Below are 23,047 nucleotides of genomic sequence, written 5' to 3'. Positions count from 1 at the left end.
ATAATTGCTCTACTGCAAATGATCCAAATTAATCTTTCTCTACCACAATAAGCTGCGTAAAATATGTCAATGTAAAGTTTATTCTGCAGATCTTCAACACCTGACAATTAATGGGGCTGAGTTATCCACTGGGAAAATTAATCAGTTAAAGAATAGGGGTCAGTTTCTGTTGGGGTGCTCCCAGGCTTCCACCATGAAAGAGCCACAGAAACCCTGGAAACATGATAGTGTCAAAACCTTTGCAGGGTTTCTGCCTCTCTTCCACTGAACTTACAGTGACAACATAAAAAAATCCTTTTTTTTGAATAAGTAAATTAACCTAGAGGTGATACTACATGTAAAATGTGTTAACGTCTTCCACATTAAGTGCAGTGCTGAAAAATGTGCAATAGTGAACTTCATTCTAGAATTGTCAACTATTTTTAAACAGCTGATCCGTCATGATTAAAATCAAAAATCAGTTAACAATTTAATCATTTATCCATTTTACTTCTATTCATTGTATTCCTGTTTTTTTTTTTATAAATTCTTCTCAAAATACCCCCTTTTCTTGCTCACCAAGCACCTTGAGGGTAAATTTCAGGGTCAGGTGATGGACAGAGCGAGAGAAATGGCCATGCAGATGAGTCAGTGAGAGGCCTGTATGATTTTCCAGGTCATCACTAATTGACGTGCAATTGGTGAGTTGCCAACATGAAACATGCTCCCTGTAAACAGCTTGGAAGTGAGAAATCAGGTGCTGCAGCTGTTCCTCATGGGCATGCAGCAGTAAGTTTAAATGAGGTGCATTTTTGGTGTAGCACAGAGAAATAAGACACTTTGGAACAATAGGCAACATGAGTTCAGAACCTCCAGCAGAAACTACAAACATTTTCAAATCCCTTCAGGTGAAAAATGCATAACCGACCACAAATAATATCTCCACAAGCTCTAGACATCTTTACCTGATAGCAGCTAACCCCTTTTACTATCACCCCAAATGGTTGCCTCCATTCATTACCAAAGTGGTCAGAAGCTTGGGATGGAACATGGTATTGAAAACTAAATAATGTCCTTGATTCCTACTTAATGAGCTCTGATCTGTTTCAGATCTGGCTGCCAGGACTCATCTCCTCCCAAAAATCACATAAATGGATGGATTTAATGGCCACTAACAAGGATCTTTTGAGTGCAAATAGGGCAGTAATGGATATAAATTGTTTCCCTTGTCACCATGTAAGCTTCCATAATCAGCAATTTCTAAGCAATCAATGTGGAAACTAGCAACTAAACTGAGAATTGATGTGACAGAAAGATGTGGGAATATAATCCAGCTATTGACAGTGGCGACAAACTAATCAAAAAAGTTTATCATAAACAAATGAATTGATTGAACATTCAGCTGGAGCTTACAGAATCACAATTGACTTTTTGTGTTAATTTTTTAATGATCATAAAACATTGAACTTTCTTTCAAATTGCATTCTTCATATTTTAATGCTTCCATTAATTCACTGATTATCCTATAGCATTGAAAATTGATTCATACAATAACCTGCCATGAAATTACTTAATGCTAGTCATGAATTAGCAATATCTTGTTTTATTACACCATTGGGAGAAAACATGACTGTTTAAAATGCTGTCAAAGGATGAAATGATTTCATTACTGCCTTTTTTCTTTACATAGCAAAAAGCCTGACATAAATGAACTGAAAACTATAGGTACTTGGGAGTCTGGGGGCATTAATTAGGTGACCAGGTAGTTAATTCGTTGGTGAGTTTTATGTTTTTTTCTCTCTAAACTGGGGCAATATTTAAACTAGGACTGGGGAGTTAGAAGTACTTTATTAAATTTGTAAATTAACTGTCAAACTACTTAATATAACTGCGAATAATCATTGAGTGATATTTTAAAACTTGAATCCTGAATTCAATTAATAAAATACAATTGAGATGGCAGGCAGGTGATGTGTTGCAGCTGTAACATGTGAGAGCTGGTGGACACCAGCATGATCCACCACAGCCACATCTACAGTAAGTCTGCAGCTCAGAGTTGATGATTTGGAGTCTGAGCTTTGGTAACTGTGATGCATTAGGGAAGGAGAAAGTTACCTGGGCACATTGTTCTATAAGACAGTCACATCCATGGCATCATGAGGCTACACCCCTTCAATTTTCAAAATATGATTTTCAAACTTTCAGCTGACTGCAAATTTTGCAATTTGAAATGAGACAGAACAAATTACTTAAAAATGCAAGGCCAACTTCCAAGGTGAATGAGAAAAACAAACAAATCACCCTCAGGGTAGTGCGAAGAGAGAGACATTTCCTATAATTCAGAGACCCATCAAAACTCTTCACTGACTAAGGAAGAGACATTGGGCTGAATTTTTCCCTTGCAGGCGGGCACGGTGGGTGGGTGCGGCAGGCAGGCCCAGCAGCGGCTGCGAAAGTGACCGCTGCCTGCGATCGGCCTCCAATCTCAACTTCACGCTGCACGCTGGCAGGACAATTAAAGCCTGCCCAGCATGAAATGCGGCTTGTCACTGGCCAGGAAGGGCCGAGCCAGGGTGGGGGCTCATTAGCCGTTGGGTCCAATGGTGACCTGGCAGCCGGTATAAAGAAAGCCCAGGCAGCTGCAGAAAGGTTGCCAGGGAAGGATGTCTGGATGCCGGTCGGATGGATGATGCAGTCAACTGTGTCAGCAAACACCAGGCAGGAGGGCAGATCAGGCTGGGCACTTGATCCCCCAGTTTTCCGATAAGTGTCTCGCCATCCTCCTGGAGGAGGTGGCTGCCAGGAGGGACACCCTTGTCCCCAGAGATGGGAGGAGGAGGCCACTGTACCTCATCAAGAGGGCATGGGAGGAGGTGGCAGCCCAGGTGAACAGCCATGATGTGGCGTGGCACACATGGGTGCAGTGCCGGAAGCACTTCAATGACCTGCCACACTCAGGAAGGGTGAGTACCGTGTTGGCATGGGTCAGTGTGCAGAAGTGTTAAGGTGGGGCCATTCCCTCATGGACCTCAGGGGTGCGGGAGTCTGAGTGCTAACTGTCAAGTATGCTGGAGATAGCCAACGGGGTGAGCCCTGGCTGCTTGGGCTGCTTGCCTTGTGGCTCGAGGGCCATGACTCGGATGTGCTCTGCCAGGTGTTCCTCAGCTGGGGTTGGCCAGGCTGCAATGGCACTGCAGGTGCAGAGTGTCCTTTCATGACAAGACAAGCCATAACCAAGCAAAGAGGAGACAAACAGATGGAGGGCCGCCCAACCTGCTGCTGCTCACCAGATTCGAGCAGGATGCCCTAGAGCTCGAGAGCCAGCACGCTCCCCGTGCAACCTGGCATGGAGAGATGGGGGTGTCAGGTGAAGATAAGAGTGCAGTGCATAGAGGTGAGTGTTTCGGATTGTGCAACTATTCTAGTGCAGTCTCCTCATTGATGGGAGCCTCAAACCTGGCCCCTTGATCATTGAAAGACAACGGCACCTTGATGCAGATCTCCATTGTCTCACCAGGGTGCCTGACATGCACAGTGACAGTGTGATGACTTAACTAATGACATGTCCTTCTTTTCCCTTTTAGGTTCGCCAGCACACACTCGCTCTCTGGACCCCGAAGGGCCACCCCTAATGCCAGACGACCACCAGGTGTCACTGTCACCTGCATCACATCCGCTCTCTGAAGCAGGCATCAGCACAGATACCAGCACATCGGTGGGCATTAATTCGGCAGCTAATATCTCGGTGCACATTGGTGAGGGCACCACACTCACTTGAGGTGCAGGAGAAGGCAGAGAGTGCCCAGGGTGTCGACAGTTGGAGGACAGCTGGGGACCAGGATGATGCTCAGTCAAAGGCAGATGATGAGCCTCCAGAGTCATCCATTATGTGGCCGATGCTGGATGTCCAGCAAGATGTGCAGGAGGATCTGGCGGAGATTCATGAGGGCATGCATGCCATGGACTCTGTGATGGAGGAGTCAATGCAGAGCATCAGCACTGCACTGACCCTCATGGGCGAGCGCACTGCCTCCTCCATGGAGAGGTAGCTCCAGGATCAGAATCAGGGGTTCCTGGGGTTGCACTCGGACCTGCAAGCCTTCACACAGGTACTGACCTCAGATAGTCAGTGTCAGTGTAGGAGATGGATGAGGCATCCAGTATTCCAGCTAGGTGCCCGTCCATCAATGGTGTGCAGAGAGGTCCACTGGGACCTCACGTTGGTTCACGAGCTGCGTGTCGTCTCTGCACACTGCTCTCAGGGCGCTCTGGATGACGGCAGCAGCTCCTCAGCCCCTCTGCCAGTGACTGCAGCATCTGATGAGGCTGCAATAACTGGGGAGATGCCAGCCATGACACTGGCCACTCCCTCCCAGGTGGGGCCAGCACAGGCTCCACTAGCCAGAGGATGACCGCCAAGGTCATCAAGGCCAACAGGACAGCAGAGTCAGCAGGCTAGCTCCAATGACAGTGCCAGCGAGGGGGGAAGCACCTAGACCTAGGACTTGCAAGCATAAGTTAAAGGCACCATGAGCGCAAGAGGAACAAGTCATGGGTGATTTTATGTTCATTTATGTTTAGTTATCTCCTGGTCTGGGACTTGAGACCAGAGAGGTTGATGTGAAAAGTCTGTACATGTGGAAATGAAATAAATCTGGTTTTGTCATCATGGTCTGAGGATGCTTCCTCTTTTTATGTCATTGGTGCAGGAAACACGAGTATGTAATGCTGGACGTAAGTGGCTCTGAACTTTTTGCACAGGTAATGAGTGCTCTTTGTGTTCAAATGAAAGGGCCCTTTCAGACATCCGGGATGGAGGAGACATGATCTTTGGTAGCCTAGCTGAAGGAGCGACCCTGCTTCCCTGGAGGTTACCGAGGTCTGGCTCCATGCCTTCAGCATTCTCCTCACCGTACTCATCTTCAGACTCACCACTGGACTAATCATCTGTGGCCTATGAAGCTGCGTCAAGATCCTCTTCCTCCAGTGTCCCCCCTTGTCAGTGCCAGATTGTGGAGAGCGCAGCATGCAACCAACATCAGTGACACCCACTCTGGGGAGTATTATAATACTGCCCCTGAACAGTCCAGGCATTGGAAATGCATTTTGAGGAGACCTATGTTCCTCTCCACCACCGCCCTTGCGGAGGCTTGACTCACATTGTAACGCTTCTCTGCCTCTTTTCTTAGGTGGCAGAGAGACGTCATGAGCCACCTCTTCAACTGTTCTCACCCAGCAGCCATCCATCCAGTCTGGCTGGAGCATTGAAGAGCCCCGGCACCTGGGAGTGTCTCAGGATGTAAGCATCGTGGGAGCTGCCTGGGTACCTTGCACAGACTTGCAGAATCTGCATCCTGTGATCACACACTATCTGCACGTTCATGGAGTGGAAGCCCTTCCTGTTGACAAAGGCACCGGGCTCAGCCGCTGGCGCCTTGATGGCCACATTTGTGCAGTCTATAGCACCCTGGACACGGGGGAACCCAGCAATCGCTGCAAAGCCTCTGGCTCACTCAGCCTGGCTGGCTTCATCTGTATGGTGAAGAATAAATGTCTGTACCTGGCTGAATATAGCTTCTGCCACCAGTTTGACGCAACTGTGGGCAGCTGATTGGGAGACTCCACAAAGATCCCCCACAGAGCCCTGGAGAGAGCCGGAGGCATAGAATTTGAGAGCCACTGTGACATTCAGGCCCACTGGCATGGGGCGTCCACCCACACAGTCGTAGCAGATCTCAGGCCCACTCACCTGGTAAAAGGAGATGACAGTCTCCCTTGAGAGTTGGAGCCTCCTTCGGCATTGCACCTCAGACATATTGAGGTAGCTGCAACACAGCCTGTAAACCCTGGCAGCGGGTTAGTGGTGTCTTCTGCAGCCCCTTCCGCCTTGGACTACCTGCTGGCCCTGCGCCCCTTGTGCCTGCGCCTCTCCTCCCACAGGTCCCTCTCCTGGAAGCTGCACTGGGACACCTGGCCTCCTCTCCCTTCTGCCCCTCTCTTCCTCCTCAGAGCAGGTGCCCCCAGCAGAGACCACAATCCCCATTACCAGGGTTACAGAAGGTTGTCTGATTCCTGGAAGGGTCCACACAGTCTGAATCCTCCAGGGGCCTGGCTGACAGCAATGATTCCTGAAATGAGGCCTGGAAGTGCTAAGAATGAAGCCCCGAACAGAGATGAAGCTGCCAAATACCAATAAGCAACCAGCTGCAAACTATCTCCAAAATTGCTCACTATTCACACTGGCAATGCTGCTGACCCTTTTTATCCAACTCTTAGATGAGGTTTGAGGAAATGTCGGCTGGTTGCCTGCCTGTTTTGCCCGTGTGACAAGCAGAAAATCGCATGGGGCAACATAAAATCTGAGACAACTGCATTATTAAGGGCCTTACATGGCCTGTTAATTCATGGGGGGGTGCCGCTCTGGCAACTTGCACGCGCCCGCCAAGCAAAATATCGCAAGAGTGCGCAATGACGTCGGGCGCTCGCCCACCGTCATTGTGCAATATTTTACTCTCGTTCTGGTCAGGCACATGCCCGCCCGATGAGGGAAAAATTCAGCCCATTAAAATGCAAAGTGCTGGACATTGAAACAATGGCTGCCACAGACAACCCCTTGAAAATACACTATGGGTGAAGTGTAACAAGCCAGGCTGCAGCCACTGCAAAGCGATTACAAGAAAGTTTTCAGCAGAGGAAACAGGTTGCAAGCTGGGCTCTCCCCCTCCCTCTCACTCTCTTTTGGAACAAGTGTATTACCCAATTTGGAAGCCAATGTTATTAGAAATCTACCAGGGAACTGTGATCTTGAAATAATTGCACCATCTTCTACATCTGATTGCATCCACGAAACCAGCTAATTCAAATCAGCTAACATTTAAAAATCAATGCCTCAAGGACAAGCAAAGGACACTTGACCATATATTCTTTTAGCTTTTTTTTTTATTGTACTCTAACTTCCCTTATTTTTGATACCTGTGTGTGCGACATTGCATTTTTATTATTTTTTTCTTGGGCTTAGTGGTTAATACATTTGCTCTTTCTTTAACTCAAGAAAACCTTGTTTGATTGGCTCCTTATTGCTCACTGCCTAAATGAAGGGAGGATTCAGGTGAGAGAAAATGCACAAACTTAACAGAAAGGACAAGATAAGAGGGATGAGCAATAAATGCTGGCCTAGCCAGTGACGCCCACATCCCATAAACAAATAAAAAACATCTTGCTTTGACATTTAATTATGCACCATGTTTTGCTTTATAAGATATAATTTAAAATCAATTTGTCCATTTTGAAATTGATAAATAAAAGAAAGCAATTTAGGATTTTTTGCTAGAATACTACTTGCTTTGAAAGGAATTAAATATTTCTGATTTATTATTATTGGAACATCAACTATTCAATTTCCTTTCATTAATATTGCTTACATAAACATTTTATCTATGTCAGCACACTTCACTACATAATGACTATTCTTGGAGCATAACACCAATGCATTACCAACTGCTCTGGAATTACTTTTTGTTGGTGCGAGCTACATTACATGACCACTGCTGTTGGAGTTGTCTTTAGGGTCACAATTTGGTTAAAAAGGAGAAAACTCAAATCATAATCATTGTGGATGGAGAAGGTGATATAGGATCCTGGGACTCTAAGTTGGCAATGTCAAAAAGTGGAGAAACCAGATTATTGAGTTGTCAATCTCAGCAAAATTGCTATAGAAAATTGCCCATAAGAGGCCTAGTGTTTTCTTGCAATAGGAGCTGAAATCAGACAGATTAGTAACCAGGTTACCCTCCCTCACATTCTCTTGGCTGGTTCAAGAGTAGCCACTCACCCTCAGTTGTAAAGGAAGAGAAAATGGCTTAATAAACACTTACCTAAATGTGGAAATGCCAGAAAAATTGCCTTTGAAAGGGTAGGGCAATAATACAGAAGGTTTGAGTGCTGAGGAACATCACCAGTGGCTGAAGGAAATCAGATTTAACCTCCCATTCCACTGAGTTTGATCTCAGCTGCATCACTTTGTGGAAACAACTAGACCTCGAACTTTACCTAAGCAGACCCGCTCGCTGCAGGGAGGCTGGTAGCAGGTTAGGATCCAATTTGTTCTGGCTCTTTAACTCAGCCACGACATTAGCACCCCGCATCCAGGTTTCCTGACCAATGGAGAGGGAAGGATGATGTGCTGAATCTGTCAAAGGAAGGATTTTTAATTAAAGGGACCCTGACAGGGGTCAGGATGTCTGAACTGGACATAGATTCCTGAGGCTTTAGTGACCACAGGAATGCAGAGGAATCCTGAGATGGCTGCAGCCCACCCGCCTCCTACCCCCACTGCCCCTGGTCACGACTCTTACCTGGAAGTCCTACTGTAGGATCTGAGGGACTGAAATGAGGTGATATTTGAGAGGCCAGCCTCTCAAACCAAGCAGTTGTAGGTGGAAGTGGCCAAGGAAATCAGCAGAAGTATGATCCCTCAAACCTGGATTTGGTGCCCCAAAAGGTTCAAGGGCCTCAGGAGAGTGGGAAAGATGAGTAGCATAACTCTTGCAGGTGCAAAGTCCCATGGTCTCACTTCCCCAGCAGTCTCCTGCACAAAACTCCTCAGAACAACACGCCTTACATTTCCACTTATTCCCCTCTCTCCCTGGGCACCTCACATCCCCATTTGAACAGCCAATACTCACACCCATCTTTGTGCCATTTTACACCCATGCCTCACAGTCGCCCTCCAAAAATGTCCTCTCCTCCTCAAAACACAAACTATTTCTCACAATTAAAACTCTCTGCTTTCTTTCCTGCACAGGTAGTGAGTATAGAAATCCAGGGACAGGCAGAGAACAGGGCTGGGAAGGAAGCCCTCCACTGACAGGCACCTTGACAGCCACTGGCAATTTGTGCCCACCGGGAAAGAGGTCTTGTTCCAGGAGGCTCCAGATGTCAGTGACAATTTGCCATGAAAGCCTGAGTACCCTGGGGTACTGGTGCTTACACATGTCGAGAGAGTTGATCCTCTGCCTGTAAACCCTGTTGGGGTACTCACCACTAAAGAGAATATCATTTTTCCTAATATTACTGTGGGATTCTGAAGCAGGCTTGTGGGGGCTGTGTATGTATGTTTGTGTGTGTGTGTGTGTGTGTGTGTGTGTGTGTGTGTGTAACTAATTTAATTAAACTGAAGACAGTCAGTCTGCAAGGTTTAAATCATCAAAGGGTTAGGTGTAAAAGTAGGCATTTTGAAATGGAGATGGACAGGCAAAGATGGGATCCCAGTAGATACAGTATGAATGGGAATTTGCATTTAGAGATAAGTGAGCAGTGAATTGTTAGCTATTTGAATTTCAAAAGAGGCATGACAGGAAGTTTACGACGGGCAAAATTGTAAATAAATAAGTCAAAGTTATTAAGTTTATTTTTCCCAAAAGTGCAGGCTAAAATGATAACATGAAAGATTGTTACATTCTGGGAAACATAACTTTCAAAGGAAGTTTAGAATAATATATTTAAAGAATCAAAAGGGGAGAAAATATATTTAAGGAAAGATTGAAAGCTGTATGAGATAAGTATCCAGGTGAGGTCTTGAAAGTTGGGCTGTGTGAAAATAGACTTTTGAAAAGCAGCCTCCAGCCACCCCAGAGAAGTGCTTGTTTGTTCCAGAAACCAAGGTTCTGTTAAAAGCTTTGGATTTCCATTGCCAAGTGAGAGGGAGAGGGAAGCTCTGTTAAAAAAACTCCCTTATAGCAACAGTGGGTGCCTTGTAGTAATATTACTAGATGTTTTACAGATTAAGAATCCATTTGGACTGTTGCCTGAACAGGGTGTTTATTTTGGGAGTAGAAATAAGTAGAAATCTCTTGGGAAATGTTGTAAGACTAAATTTAGCTGTGTAACTATAATCCTGTGTGTTTAAGTTTTCTTTTCTTTGATTAATAAATGTTTTAATTTAATATTGAAAAATCTTCAAAAGTGGTAGGGCACTTGGTGTTGCTGCTCCACTTGTTCCTCATCAGAGGTTCAAGGTGACACTGCCTAAACTGCTCCCATGCTGTAGTGAAGGCTGACAGCAATTGACAGCAAGCAAGTGGAGATCAAGACTGAATGGCAGAGCAGACTTGATGGGCCGAATGGCCTAATTTCTGCTCCTATGTCTTATGGTCTAAGGTGAGTGAAGTCCAAGACAGGTGAACTAACTTCCTAGAAGTTAGAAATCACCTGTCAAGCAATGAGAGTGAACTCTCAGAAGTTTTGTGAGTAGCAGCATCTCAGCTGGGCATGACTGCAGTTCCACTGTTCAGTTTCACTGTTTGAAGACTTTACAACCTGCCAGTTTCACTGAAAAAGTACTCCCCGCTGTGTACTCACCTGGTTGACCCTAGTGAGTTCCACGCAGCTTGGGAAACCCATGTGCTGGCTGTCGAAGCCAAAATGCTGGATTAAAGTCTGGGTTAATTGCCCCTTTGAATATTTTAATTATTTACCCTGCCGTTTCGAGTGTTTCAGTTCCCCACTCACCTGCAAACCCTCCTGGGTTAGGCTTGGAAGTGGGTGGGATCATGTTGGGTTCTTGACCCAGTGCTACTTTTCAGGGCTTCAACTCCTCCAATCTTCACTGGAACCTGCCTCCTCTTGGCAACTGAAATTCTGCCCTGGTCTCCAATTTGTGCCTTCTTGCATTAAGGAAAATTGAAGGGGCATCTGGCCCAGAGGGACCGCAGGCCAAAGGTGAATGAGGGTGATGAGGGTGTGAGGGTGCTAAGGGGGTTGCAGGAGAGGGAGGAGGGGGTCCCCCACCGCACCTCTCCCCCCCCCCCCCCACCCCCGCCCCCCGGACTCCCGATGCTTGGTCTTGGAGAAGCGCATTTGGGTGACACTTAGTTGTAAACAAGGCAGTTCTGATTCACAGTCTGCTATAATGGTACTTAATTCTGCTTAATGGTTTTCATGTAGTTGATGTCCGTCTTGTACCAGGAGACAGGAGAATGGCATAGACGATGGGTCACCTGCTTTCCATTTCAGTCACAAGGAGTGCATATGGTAAATTCATGTTGAATTGTCTCTCTAAGGAGATCTAATTAATTCATTTTCAAACTCCATTACTATTACTTCAAGTCTATTCAGTACAATACATTATCTGAACAGGGTCCAAGCAAATTATTCAGTTGGGAGCCGTTTAACCACAAACAAAAGGAAAACTGCATCTATTGTTTAGTCCCCAGATTTTCCGTAGTATATCATAGGCTCCCACATACTTATGGTTAAGATCCTTTTGGGCTGCCAATCTAAAGTATGAATATCAGCAATCAACTTTATCAAAGTGTTAGTGAAAACATTTAACACAGATAATCTGTAAGCAACAATAAATAAGTTTACTTCGTACTCATACAAATGAGACTATAAAATACCTGAAGCTAACATGTTACTGCATGAACAATCTTCCAAGATAATTTGTAAATGCTCAAAGTAACGCTATCGGAGATGTAATAATATTCATACCAAGAAAACTTGAAACCAATGGGTGTCAAATATTTATATTAGCAATTTTCTGATGCGAAATGAATGGCAAGATAATCTGATTTTTTTGGCGGTGGAAGGAATATGCTGGCCACGACACCAGAGAAACGCCCTGTGCTTCTTTAAATATGCCACTGGAATGTTACATGTCATCGTGAGCTGACAGACAGGATCTTTGTTTTACTTCTTACCAATTCCAACAATGGAGAGCTACCTCAGAGCCACCCGAGATTATTGCAGGGCAGGGCTTACACCCACAAACTCTGACAGTCTTATCAACCGGGCCAAGTTGATAACTAAAGGACTGAACTAGGGGAAGGGACTGAGTAGGAGGAAACTTCTGGAGTGAGTGGAAAATGTATTCAATAAAAGGAATCATAGTGGTGCACGTAACTAAATCAGAATGGAGGAAGGGATTTAGTGACTGCCTCTGGAGGTCAGTGCTGTACAGAAATGATTTGGAAGTAGAGACAAGAGCAAAGATACTGGACAACATTTAATGAAGGCGATGGGGGTCTCAGACTATCATATCAACAGGTCATGTCTGGTTCAGCTGGTACTAACCACATAAATGCTGGCGGAATACAGATGTTAGTCTGTGATGCCGACACAACTGAAGTGGGAGCTCACCAGTGGGCAGCTGGCGAGAGCCCCACGTCACCTCTTTTAGGGAAGGCCGCTTTATGAGCTCAGGCATTTAACTGGACAACTGCAGGCCTTCCTCAGGATCGAGGACCCCGGGGCCAAAAGGCCTGCCCGCCAAGAGCTGCCGGCCAATCAGAGACTGACAGGTCTATTGAAGGACTGGGGAGGCAGTGGCTGCCAATATGACACCTATCTGAGGCCTAGTATTCTCGCTGGATCCCCAGGACGCAGGTGAGTGATGGCAAGGTGGGGTGTCAGGGGATGAAGATTGCAGGGGAAGGGATTCAGCAGCAAGGGTGGCTCTCAACGATACCACCCCCCCACTCTTCCCAATGCTGAGTCCCTCAATCAGACACTGAGTGCCTTTGAATGAGGGACCCCCATTCCCACCCAGCGCCTGCAAGCAACTCTAGCAACTTGACTTGGATTTGTTTGTTGTGCTCCCTGCATGGTGAGACCCCACCTGCTGCTGGTTTAATACCAGTGGCGGTGGGAGGAGGCCATTAAGTGGATAGTATTTGTCCATTTTTGGGCCTCATTTGGCAACAGGGCAGGAAGGCTATCCATGGGCTTCCTGCCAAAAACTTAATCGGGCTGGAGGTGGGAAGGTGGTTGGGTCCCCACCCACCACCCTCTTGCCTAATTAAATGCCCCCCACCACCAAACTTACCACAGCGGAGGTTATCAAATTGCACCTTCTATGTTTGCTTATGACGCAGAATCAGAAGGTGGAAGGTTTAGGGAAAAGGTTGCAAAAGTTAAGGAACAAATGCCTCAAATACAGAGGCTAAGTGGAAAATAGGAGGACTGAGCTGTCAAATAGCAGGTGTGAATAAATGCACGAAGATGAGACTTGGCAAGATAAATAAGCAGTGGGCGAATAATATGAACACTACGCATGGAAGAGGTCTGAGCTGTTGGCCACTAACTACTGCATAGAAACTATTGATGTGACAACAGTGAAAAGGGCAAACCATACTTTGGAGTGCATTACCAGGCAGATAGAGCATAAGCCCCAGGGGTAATAAGCTTGTTAAGGCGCTAATTCGGACCACATACTGGGATGGATTTTACCAGCCCTCTAAGGATAGGCTGGGAAGTGGGGAGGCCTGTAAAATGGCAAGGGAAGGCAGGGGTGCAGTACCCACCACTTTCCTGCCACCATGACATTTTACCAGTAGCGGGGAAGATTGAGGACAGCTCTCCCATACTGAGGAAAATTTTGCCATTTAACCAGCTAATTAATGGCCCCTTCCCACTCGCACTGGCATTTTAGCAGTGGTAGGTGGGCCCTCTGCCACATGGGGAGACCACTTGGTGAACCCTAGTTGCCACCCTGCAGGATAGGGATGGTGGGGGAGGGGAACCCTCCTAATCAGGCCCTCTGTGGCCCAAGGAGGGGCCCCCTGCAGCAACCCCACCCCACTGCCCTCGCTAAAAGCACCCCCCCAACCCTCCTTGCTGGGTCCTGTCTGACTAACCCTGGAGGGCGGCATCTAATGCTGTGTTCTCTCAGGTGGGTGCAGTCCCAGCAGTGGCCATCCCTCCTGGTGGCAGTGCTGAGACTGAAGAGCTGCCGACCCTCCAATTGGCCATCACCTCTTGAGGACAGGCTTCCATTTCTTAAAGGGACGTGGGACCCAACAGCAACTATTAGTTACCAGGTGGGTCTAAAACGCAGCTGGGGGTCCCCCAAACAACCAAGGTACAGTTGCCTTGGCTTTCTAACCCTTTATCAAGGCATCACCACCCCAACAAAATTCAGCCCACTATGTGCATTTCGGGTCACTACACAAGTATTGAGACACCTTAACTTTGGAGAGATCATATAGAAAGGCAATTGAGCTGATTCAGCTCAGATGCAAAAACCCCAATAAGACAGAATATTTACACTGGATAATAGAAGGTTCAGAAATGTTTCTAAGAAGCATGGAGAAACTTAATCCGAATAAATTAGTTGACATTGCCATAAATTCAGCAACTGGGGCACAAATGAAACTCAGAAAAGCAAAGGTGGAGACAATTTAGGTTTAACTATTTCACACAGAGTGGTGAACATGTGGAACAGATCACCAAGACTATTTATATTGCTTAAAACCTTGAGGCCAATCTGCTGACCTACTTTACAATCTCCAATATTTTTGAATGTAAAAGAGAATTTTTATTTTCTTCCTAGAGGGAGAGAGTGGGAGTGGATTGTGCCATCAAAAAGAGAGGATTGAATTGTATTTTGGCCAATGAATGGATTAGAGATAGAGTGACCTGCCAGATGAATATGTACCAGCAGTTACATCCAAAGAAACTAATAAAAACAACACAATGTCCATCTGTGCAAGATATTTATAGCAACAGACTGAGGTGAAAGGCCAAAATTTCAATCAGCACGGAGGCAGGATTGGAGCAGATGGGTCTGAATCTCCCACCACTGGCCTGCATGCGGGTTTACCAGCATGTTCCTACCTTTGGACCACTTGTGAAACGGCTGGTTCAAGGGTGAAAAGACCACCTGCCAATTATGTATCCTTAGAGACCTATTAGGGACACACTGCCTGTGCTGACTGGAATTTTGAAGCCTGCATGTGCCCGCCACCACTGAGGCTAAAGCATGACCAAGGTGGCCTCCTGGCAGCAGACCAGGGTGCCAGCACTCCATCATTAAAGTTAAGCACCAACCCCCACCTCCTCCACAACTTACCGCCACCCCCATCCCACAGCCTCAGTAACCATAGGGCTATAGATGCTGCCACAGTTCTCTCTCCACAATGATGGCCTCTTTGTATTTTAAAGTTTTTAACAAGGCTTCAGGGAGTGCCTCCATCTTGAGGTGCCCTCTCTTTTACCTACCCACATCAGCAGCTCCTACCTCTGACAGTGAGGCTGCCAATCTTCCAGTGTCCCCAGCCAGTTCAAGTTCTTAATGATCTCTGTCAGAAAGCTTACATCTGTGGAACTGGTATGGTCCCAGAAGAGTACCAGTGCTCAGTGACCAGCTTCACGCATGAGGAATTGTGGCTTGTGTGAATTGCTTGTAAAAACGTGTTCTCGAATAAGACATTACTTCCAAAAAGTGAGAAGGTTTTTTAAAAAAAAATCAAAATGCAAAATTATCAATGGACTACATTCATATATTCTTTAATTCATCACTGCTATCTAATAATAAACTTTTAAATAAAACTTGCTAGTTAGAAATACTATGCTATTACCGGGGGCTTTGGAACTGTGGCCTTTTGAGTACTTATAGGATTTGGATGAAATTCATGATATTATATAGGTCAAATACATGGTAAGATAATTTATTTTAAAATAATAAATGTTTGACATTAGGACACTTAAAATCTGAAGTTTAATCTAATGCACATTTGATATTAAATGATTAAAAATGCACTTGCTTGAAAATGCACTGTGAATATTAGCATTAAAACATTAAACATTAAAAAATTTAATACATTCATTTACAATTCCTTTATCAGTTATTTTAACATTTGAAATAAATAGGCTAAAGCTTTTGTTAAAGTAGCAGGAAAAAGAATTTTATATGAATGTATTTAATAGGCCAATATTCACAGACCACAATTTCAAGGGCATAGGGAATAATGAATTCTTGTAAGTGATCGCAAGGCATGAATCTCCTTGAGTATATCTTACGATGTCTGATGATGTCATAAATCACAAGAGTAACTACTTTAATGGATCCGTCACTCTTGATGATTCAATACTGTGGAAATAATGGGAATGGTTTTATTCAATTTTTTGTTCTATTTTACCTCAAAATGAGTCCTCCATGTAGTTGTTGCCTGATAATGTCAACAAAGTACAATCATTGCAAGGTTACAGTAAAATAAATTCATAACTGGGTAAAACATTGAATTTGTTGAAGTAGTTTTCAGAAAATACAGCATTTTGGTTTCGACCCTATTTATATTGTAGCATCAATTGAGGTTGTATATCCTCCCAACAGTATGTAGCATCATCCCATTAGATGGTTTCCTACTTTTCCTTTGGGATCAAAGAGATGCCAATAGTAAAGGTAAATAGCAATCACATGGCTCCATTTGTCATTGATCTGGCATTTTATATAGGCTTGGGCCAATATAGACCTTCCCTGAAACTGGGAAACTGGGAGTCAAAATCATAAAGTTGCAAACATCACACTGTAGAAACTGATTATACACAATGTTATACATGTGCAAATTTTTAAAGCTGTGTTTGCAACTTTTGACCAACTATATGTGCATAACGTTGCATAAGTTGAGTTTTAAAAAAAGGACTTGCATTTTATGTTCTAATATTGCTGATTCTACTGTGTGATATAAACGAGTCAAAACTTAGCACAAGGGAAATCAGGTTACAATATCACACTGTTCAGTGGAAGCAATACAAATGTTGCATTAACAGTATCAACATATACCACATATACATTAATGCCACAACTGTGAACTTCATGTACAACTGAAATGACAATGGTTTTTATATAAGTTCCTCAAATCACTGAGTTACAATATAAAGTTGCAACTTTATGGAATTTTAAAAATATTCTGATGCATGTGTAGCAGTTAAAGAAGACTTCTCAATTCCGTCATGGCTCAGCAAATTTAACCTCGTGAATACAAACTAGGGAATCCCAAGGCTTGGTTATCAATTTTACAGAGGTTTCACCAACTAAATGGAGTCAAGTACTGCTGAATCCAGAAGGTAAGTGCCTTTCCACTTAACTGCTGCATCTAGTGTAACTGCCTCATCAACATCCCCCATGATCAGACATCCCCACAATACTTCCAACCTTCCCGCAAGATCTCCAGTCTCCTCCCTGAGGCCTATGATAACCCACCCAAATCAGCTTTGAACCTTCAGGTGATTGCATGCCACGATTCTCCAATAACCTTCATGGCCTCCAATCTCTGACTAACACCTTTGTCCCAAACGTCCGATCCCTCAGGTCTCTGCCACCCCCCCCAGAAAAGGACACTCCCCACCCTGCAATCGGATCCCAGCCGCACACAAGTATGTTGGTTTTTAATTCAACAGGGGGTGTAATACAACAGGGAGAAATTATGCTTCAATTGTGCAGAGCCATGGTTAGATCCCTTCTGGAGTACTGTGCTCAGTATTGGGCACCAAATCTTAGGAAAAGTTTTTTTTCTTTATTCTTTCATGGAATGTGAGCTTCCATGGCAAGGCCAGAATTTTGCCCATCCCTCGCTGCTCTTGAGAAGGTGGTGGTGAGCCACTTTCTTGAACCACTGCAATCCATGTGGTGTAGTAACCCACGGTGCTGTTAGGAAAGGAGTTCCAGGATTTTGATTAAGTGACAGTGAAGAAGCGGTGATACAGTTCCAAGTCAGGATGATGTGTGACTTGAAGGGGAACTTGCAGGTGGTGGTATTCCCATTGTCTGCTGCCTTTGTCCTTCTAGGTGGTAAAAGTTGGAAGGTGCTGTCGAAGCAGCCTTCGTGATTTGCTGCTGTGCTTCTTGTAGTTGATAAACACTGCTGCCACTGTGCACCACTGGTGGAGGGAGTGAATATTTAAGGTGGTGGTTGGGATACTGATCGAGCAGGCTGCTTTTTCCTAGATGACATTGAGCTTCTGGAGTGTTGTTGGATATGCACTCATCCAGGCAAGTGGAGAGTATTCCATCACATTGCTGACTTGTGCCTTGTAGATGGTGGACAGGCTTTGGGAAGTCAGGAGGTGAGTTACTTACCTCAATTCCCAGCTTCTGACCTGCTCTTGTCACCACAGTATTTATATGACTCGTCCAATTTAGTTTCTGATCAATAGTAAACCCCAGGATGTTGATGATGTGGGACTTAGCGATGGTAGTGCTGTTAAAAGTAAAGGGGAGTTGATCTTGTAGGAGATGATAATTTCCTAACGTTTGTGTGGTGCCCATGTCACTTACCACTTATCAGCCAAAGCCTGAATGTTGTCCAGGTCTTGCTGCATGCAGGTACAGATTGTTTCAGTCTCTGAGGAGTTGCAAATGGTACTGAACACTGTGCAATCATCAGCAAACATCCACACTTTTGACTTATGTTGGGGGAAAGGTCATTAATGAAGCAAATGAAAATGGTTGGGCTTTGGACATTCTCCTGAGCAATGCCCTGGGGCTGAGATGATTGGTCTCCAACAACCACAAAACTATTCCTTTACCTAGAAATAACTCCAATCAGTGGAGATTTTTCCCATGATTCCCACTGACTTCAATTTTACTAGGGCTCCTTGATGCCGCACTCAGTCAAATGTTGCCTTGATGTCAAGGGCAGTCATTCTCACGTCATCTATAGAATTTAGCTAATTTCTCCAGTTTGGTCCAAGGCTGTAACAAGAGCTGTAGTCATGTGGTCCTAATGGAACCAAACTGGACAATGGTGAGCAGGTTATTGCTGAGTAAGTGCTGTTTGATAGCGCTGTCGATGACACCTTCCATCAATGGTTTTGAAACAGAAGCCTTCAGCACCACAGCCAGGGTGACATCGAGCCCCATAGTCTGTGCTGTGTCCAGTGTCCTCAGCCATTTCCTAATATCACATGGAATGAATCAAGTTGGTTGAAGACTGGCATCTACGGTGTTGGGAACCTCAGGAAGATGCTAAGATGGATCATCCACTTGGCATCAAAGATGTTAATATATCAGCCTCTAAGTGAGTGCAGTGCAGATTCACCAAAATTATACCAGGGCTTTAAAGACTAATTTAGAAGGACAAGTTGCACAAACATTATCTGCATTCCCTTGAGTTTAGGTGACTAAGAGTGCATCTAATCCATGGGCGGTAATTTATGGTTACAGTGAGTTTGCAGATGCAGGGACCTGTAAAATTCCCCTGGTGGTCTTCCTGCCACCGTATCGCATGCCCCCAATCTGTCCACAATTTTATAGGGGGCAGGCAAGGCCTAGGGTGGTCCACCGCCCTCGCCCTAATTGAGGCCCATATGTGGAAAGTTGGCCACCTAAGGGCCGCCTCTCACCCGGCTGCAAGTTTTCAGTCAGCGGGGGTGAGTTCAGGGCCACTCTGTTTGGGCCTAGGGCAGGAAAGGGGAGGGCACCTCCACTACTGGACCCCTTCAAAGGTCTGGCCCTCACATCCTCTCCCCCCCACCATGGTGCTCCTTTCCCACCGAGACTTGCCATCATGACCCCCACCCCCCTCTCCCCACCAGCCCCAGGCTTCCCCTCCCATCCCCACCATGAGAACCCCACATATACCCCCATCCTGTGCTCTGGCACTCTGACTTTGGGGATTGCTTGCAATCCCAGCAGTGCCCACTGCTCCTGGTATGCTGCTGGGGCAACAGAGTTGCTGGCCAATCTGATTGGCTAGCAACTCTTTGAGGCAGGACTTCTGAGTGAGGGGCAGAAACCCCACCTCCAACCAATTATCAAACGGCTGCAGAGCAACCAGTTGGGATGTGTTTCCTGCCTCTTCCGGGTAGGCAGGAAACCCCACCCCCTGTAAAATTCTGCCCTATGTGTTTCAAACAAAAAGGGATTTGATGGTATATACAGTGAAATGATTTCCTCTGATGGGGCAATCCAGTAAACAAAGAGGATAATCCTAAAATTGAACCTAAGTCATCTAGAACTAAAATGAGGAAACATTTTTCAACAGCTAGGTGAATGGAACTACTCTAAAAGGCTGTGGATGCTGGATAAATGGAAATTTTAGAGATGGAGATAGATGGATTTTTAGATAAAAGTATCACAGAATCTGGTACAAAGGCAGATAAATGGAGCTGGGGTACAAATTAACCATGATTTAATTGAATGATGGAATAGATTTGAAGTACTGAATGACCTACTCCTCTTCCCATGCAATCAAATAGCCTGCTGGAAATCATTGTTAAAACACATGGATGAATTCTGGGCATTTACTACTTAGTACTAGTGCCAATGGATCTGTGCCCCAGGAAGTATTCATTGCCATCGGGTGAGGAGATAAGGCTGTTCGAAACATTTTGCAAAAAAAGCTTAAAAATTGCTCTTTCTGATCTAGAATTTTGGAAATGCATATTGAATTCTGCTTTTTGTCTCTACGTTCTAAGGGGGGACAATTTTCATCCCACGCACCTGGCAGAAACCAGGTGGAACAGTAATTAAACTTGCTAGGGTTAGTCACTTGATGTGGAGATGCCAGGAGCTGACAGTTCCCAGTTTTAACAGCGCAACCAAGCAGACAGCGATGGCACCCAATAAAGTAATTGGGGTCCTTTAGTCAGGGCCTTGATGGTATCACCACTGCAGGAAACTACAATGAGTTTCGTGCCAGGCCAACCTAGCAGGGAAGAGGATTGAGGTCAGAAGATGCCCAAAAGTCTTGTTAACTTTTTGTTTTACTTTTCTTGTGGACCAGGAAAGTTTAGACCTGCCACAGATTGACCCAATATTAAAATCAGAGCCTAAATCTGGGATTAATTGAAACCCTTGTCAAACTACAACAGAGGAGAGGTAAGCCAAATAGTGTACAAGCTGTGCATTTCTCAAACTGACAATTCTCAATTACAGGTAAGGGACTTTAGCTTCTATTTTTACTTTCAAAAATATTTTCTAGTAGCAGAAGACAGTGAAACTTTAAGTTTACGTTCAGACTTTATATTCCAAAACATCACTTTGCTTGCAATCATGGTTTAAATATTACATCCGATATATTTTATTAATTTAAATGTCATTTTATTTTCATTTATTTGCTCCAATATTTTGACATTCACTCGATGTTTAGAATTTATTTGTATGATCTTATTATCTTTTCCTGTTTTGGGGAAGGGGTTTATTTTTCTGTCTGATACGAATGCATTTACCCTACTTTGATCACAATATATCTATTTTGGAAAATCATTTTTTATCTTGCCTTCTGAATTCATTCTGCAAACGTATCGTAACAGCATAACCATCAGCAACTATAGTGCAAATCAACATTCTTTGACATCACCCTATAGCTACTTAACATGTAATTCAACTGTTTCATATGATAATCTTCGCCAATTTCCTAAAATTATTCTCTAATTAAAAACAATAACCAGCGGTGTATTTGAATCTTAAAATAATAGATTTTTAACGTTTATGCAGATAGAATTTCCAGACTCCCATGGTAGCTTCACATACACTTAAACAAATACTCAAGAGACTCACCAAAACGTCTCCAAATCCCAGTCGTCTAACATGTCTATGTCCAAAATATCCATGGCGGTAGCTTGTTCAGAGCTCTTCTCTCTCTCGGACGGAGCCGCGCTCACAGCCCAGGTCTCCCCTCCCCTGCCCCTGGCTGTGTCACAAAGTAATCCGAGTCCGGCAGTCATCCCGCGTCAACCCTATCAGCGCAACCCGAAGAAACAGCGGGATGTACCAGCCTCGAACAATCCCATTGGAGCATCGAATCCTCCACAGCCCAAATACAAGCAGCACCCCTCCCGTGTCAGCTCACACCACACATTCACAGAGCACAGTGGCAAGCGGGCTTCAGAACTTAATTTTCAACAGTTCCAGATGAAGGCTTTCTCAAAAGGGGGCGAACACTACTTTCCACAAGCTTGTCATTCTTGTTTTTCTTGGGTGAGTGATCAAAGTACATCTATTCATAGGAAAAACCCGCCAACAACTGCTTTAACCCGAAGAATTAATGTTCATATAGAACCATAACCAGATCGAGCATAAAGTAGTACATATGAAAGACAATTGCTCCATGTTTAGGGTTTAATGTCACCATTGTATAGTTAAATTAATATTTTTCCATTGTCTCAAGACTCACTTTAGAACAAACAACCCTTTTAGACACATTTCAAGTCTTTAACTTGAAATATGTATTTGTTGGAGATCTTGTAAAATAAAATACCTGACAGATGAACTCTGTCCTGACACTTCCAGGTACAGCTGATCATTTACATGCAATCACTTTTTGACATAAATTTCACTCGCTTAAAAATACTTGATCTGTTCCAATACAGCTAGAACACTGGCAGATAGCCAGCAATGTGTACAGTTGCCAGGTGTGTTCTGTCTACAAAAGCAAAGACAAATCCAGTCCAGCCAATTATCACCCCATCAGTCTGCTATTGATCATCAGCAAAGTGATGGAAGGTGTTATCAACAGTGCTATCAAGTAGCACTCAAACAGCAATAACCTACTCACTGATGCTTGGTTTGGGTTCCACCTGGGCCACTTGGCTCCTGACTTCATTGCAGCCTTGGTCCAAACATAGACGAAAGAGCTAAACTCAAGAAGTGATGTGAGAGTGCCTGTCCTTAACATCAAGGCAGCATTTGATCAAATGTGGCATTGAGGAGCCCTAGCAAAACTAAAATCAATGGGAATCAGGGAAAACTCTCCACTGGTTGAGTCATACCTAGCACAAAGGGAGATGGTTGTTGGAGGTCAATCATCTCAGGCCCACAACATGCTACAGGAGTTCCTCAGGGTAGTATCCTGGGTCCAACCATCAGCTGCTTCAGCAATGATCTTCCCTCCATTGGAAGGTCAGAAATGGGGAGGCTCGCTGATGATTGCACAATGTTCAGCACCATTCGTGACTCCTCAGATATTGAAGCAGTCTCTACCTACAACAAATTACTCACTGCCTGAATCCCCAAAGCCTGTCCACCATCTATGAGGCAAAAGTCAGGAGTGTGATGGAATACTCTCCACTTGAGTATGGTCATAACAACACTCAAGAAGCGCGACACCATCCAGGACAAAGCAGTCCTCTTGATCGGCGTCCCATCCATCACCTTAAACATTCACTCTTAACATTCACTACTAACACACAGTGGCAGCAGTGTGCGCCATATAAAAGATGCACTACAGTAACTCACCAAGCCTCCTTCGACAGTACCTTCCAAACCCACAACCTTTACCACCTGGAAGGACAAGGGTAGTAGATGCATGGAATCACTGCCATCTGCAAGTTTCCCTCCAAGCCACAC

At 44.8% G+C, this 23,047-nt stretch overlaps 1 long non-coding RNA gene across 1 annotated transcript in view; it reads right to left on the bottom strand.

Moving 5' to 3' along the window:
• The window catches only part of LOC144682853 (uncharacterized), a 51,635-nt gene extending 30,254 nt beyond the window's left edge, over positions 1-21,381 (bottom strand). The window contains exon 1 of the long non-coding RNA XR_013577123.1: positions 21,260-21,381. This is a non-coding gene — a long non-coding RNA (uncharacterized LOC144682853). The remainder of the gene's footprint in view (positions 1-21,259) is intronic.
• Between the last annotated feature and the right edge of the window lie 1,666 nt (positions 21,382-23,047).

This window comes from Cetorhinus maximus, chromosome 7 (assembly GCF_964194155.1).
Source record: "Cetorhinus maximus chromosome 7, sCetMax3.hap1.1, whole genome shotgun sequence".
NCBI lineage: Eukaryota > Metazoa > Chordata > Chondrichthyes > Lamniformes > Cetorhinidae > Cetorhinus > Cetorhinus maximus.
The sequence above is the reverse complement of the archived record's forward strand: the minus strand, read 5'-3'. Positions and strand labels throughout refer to the sequence as shown.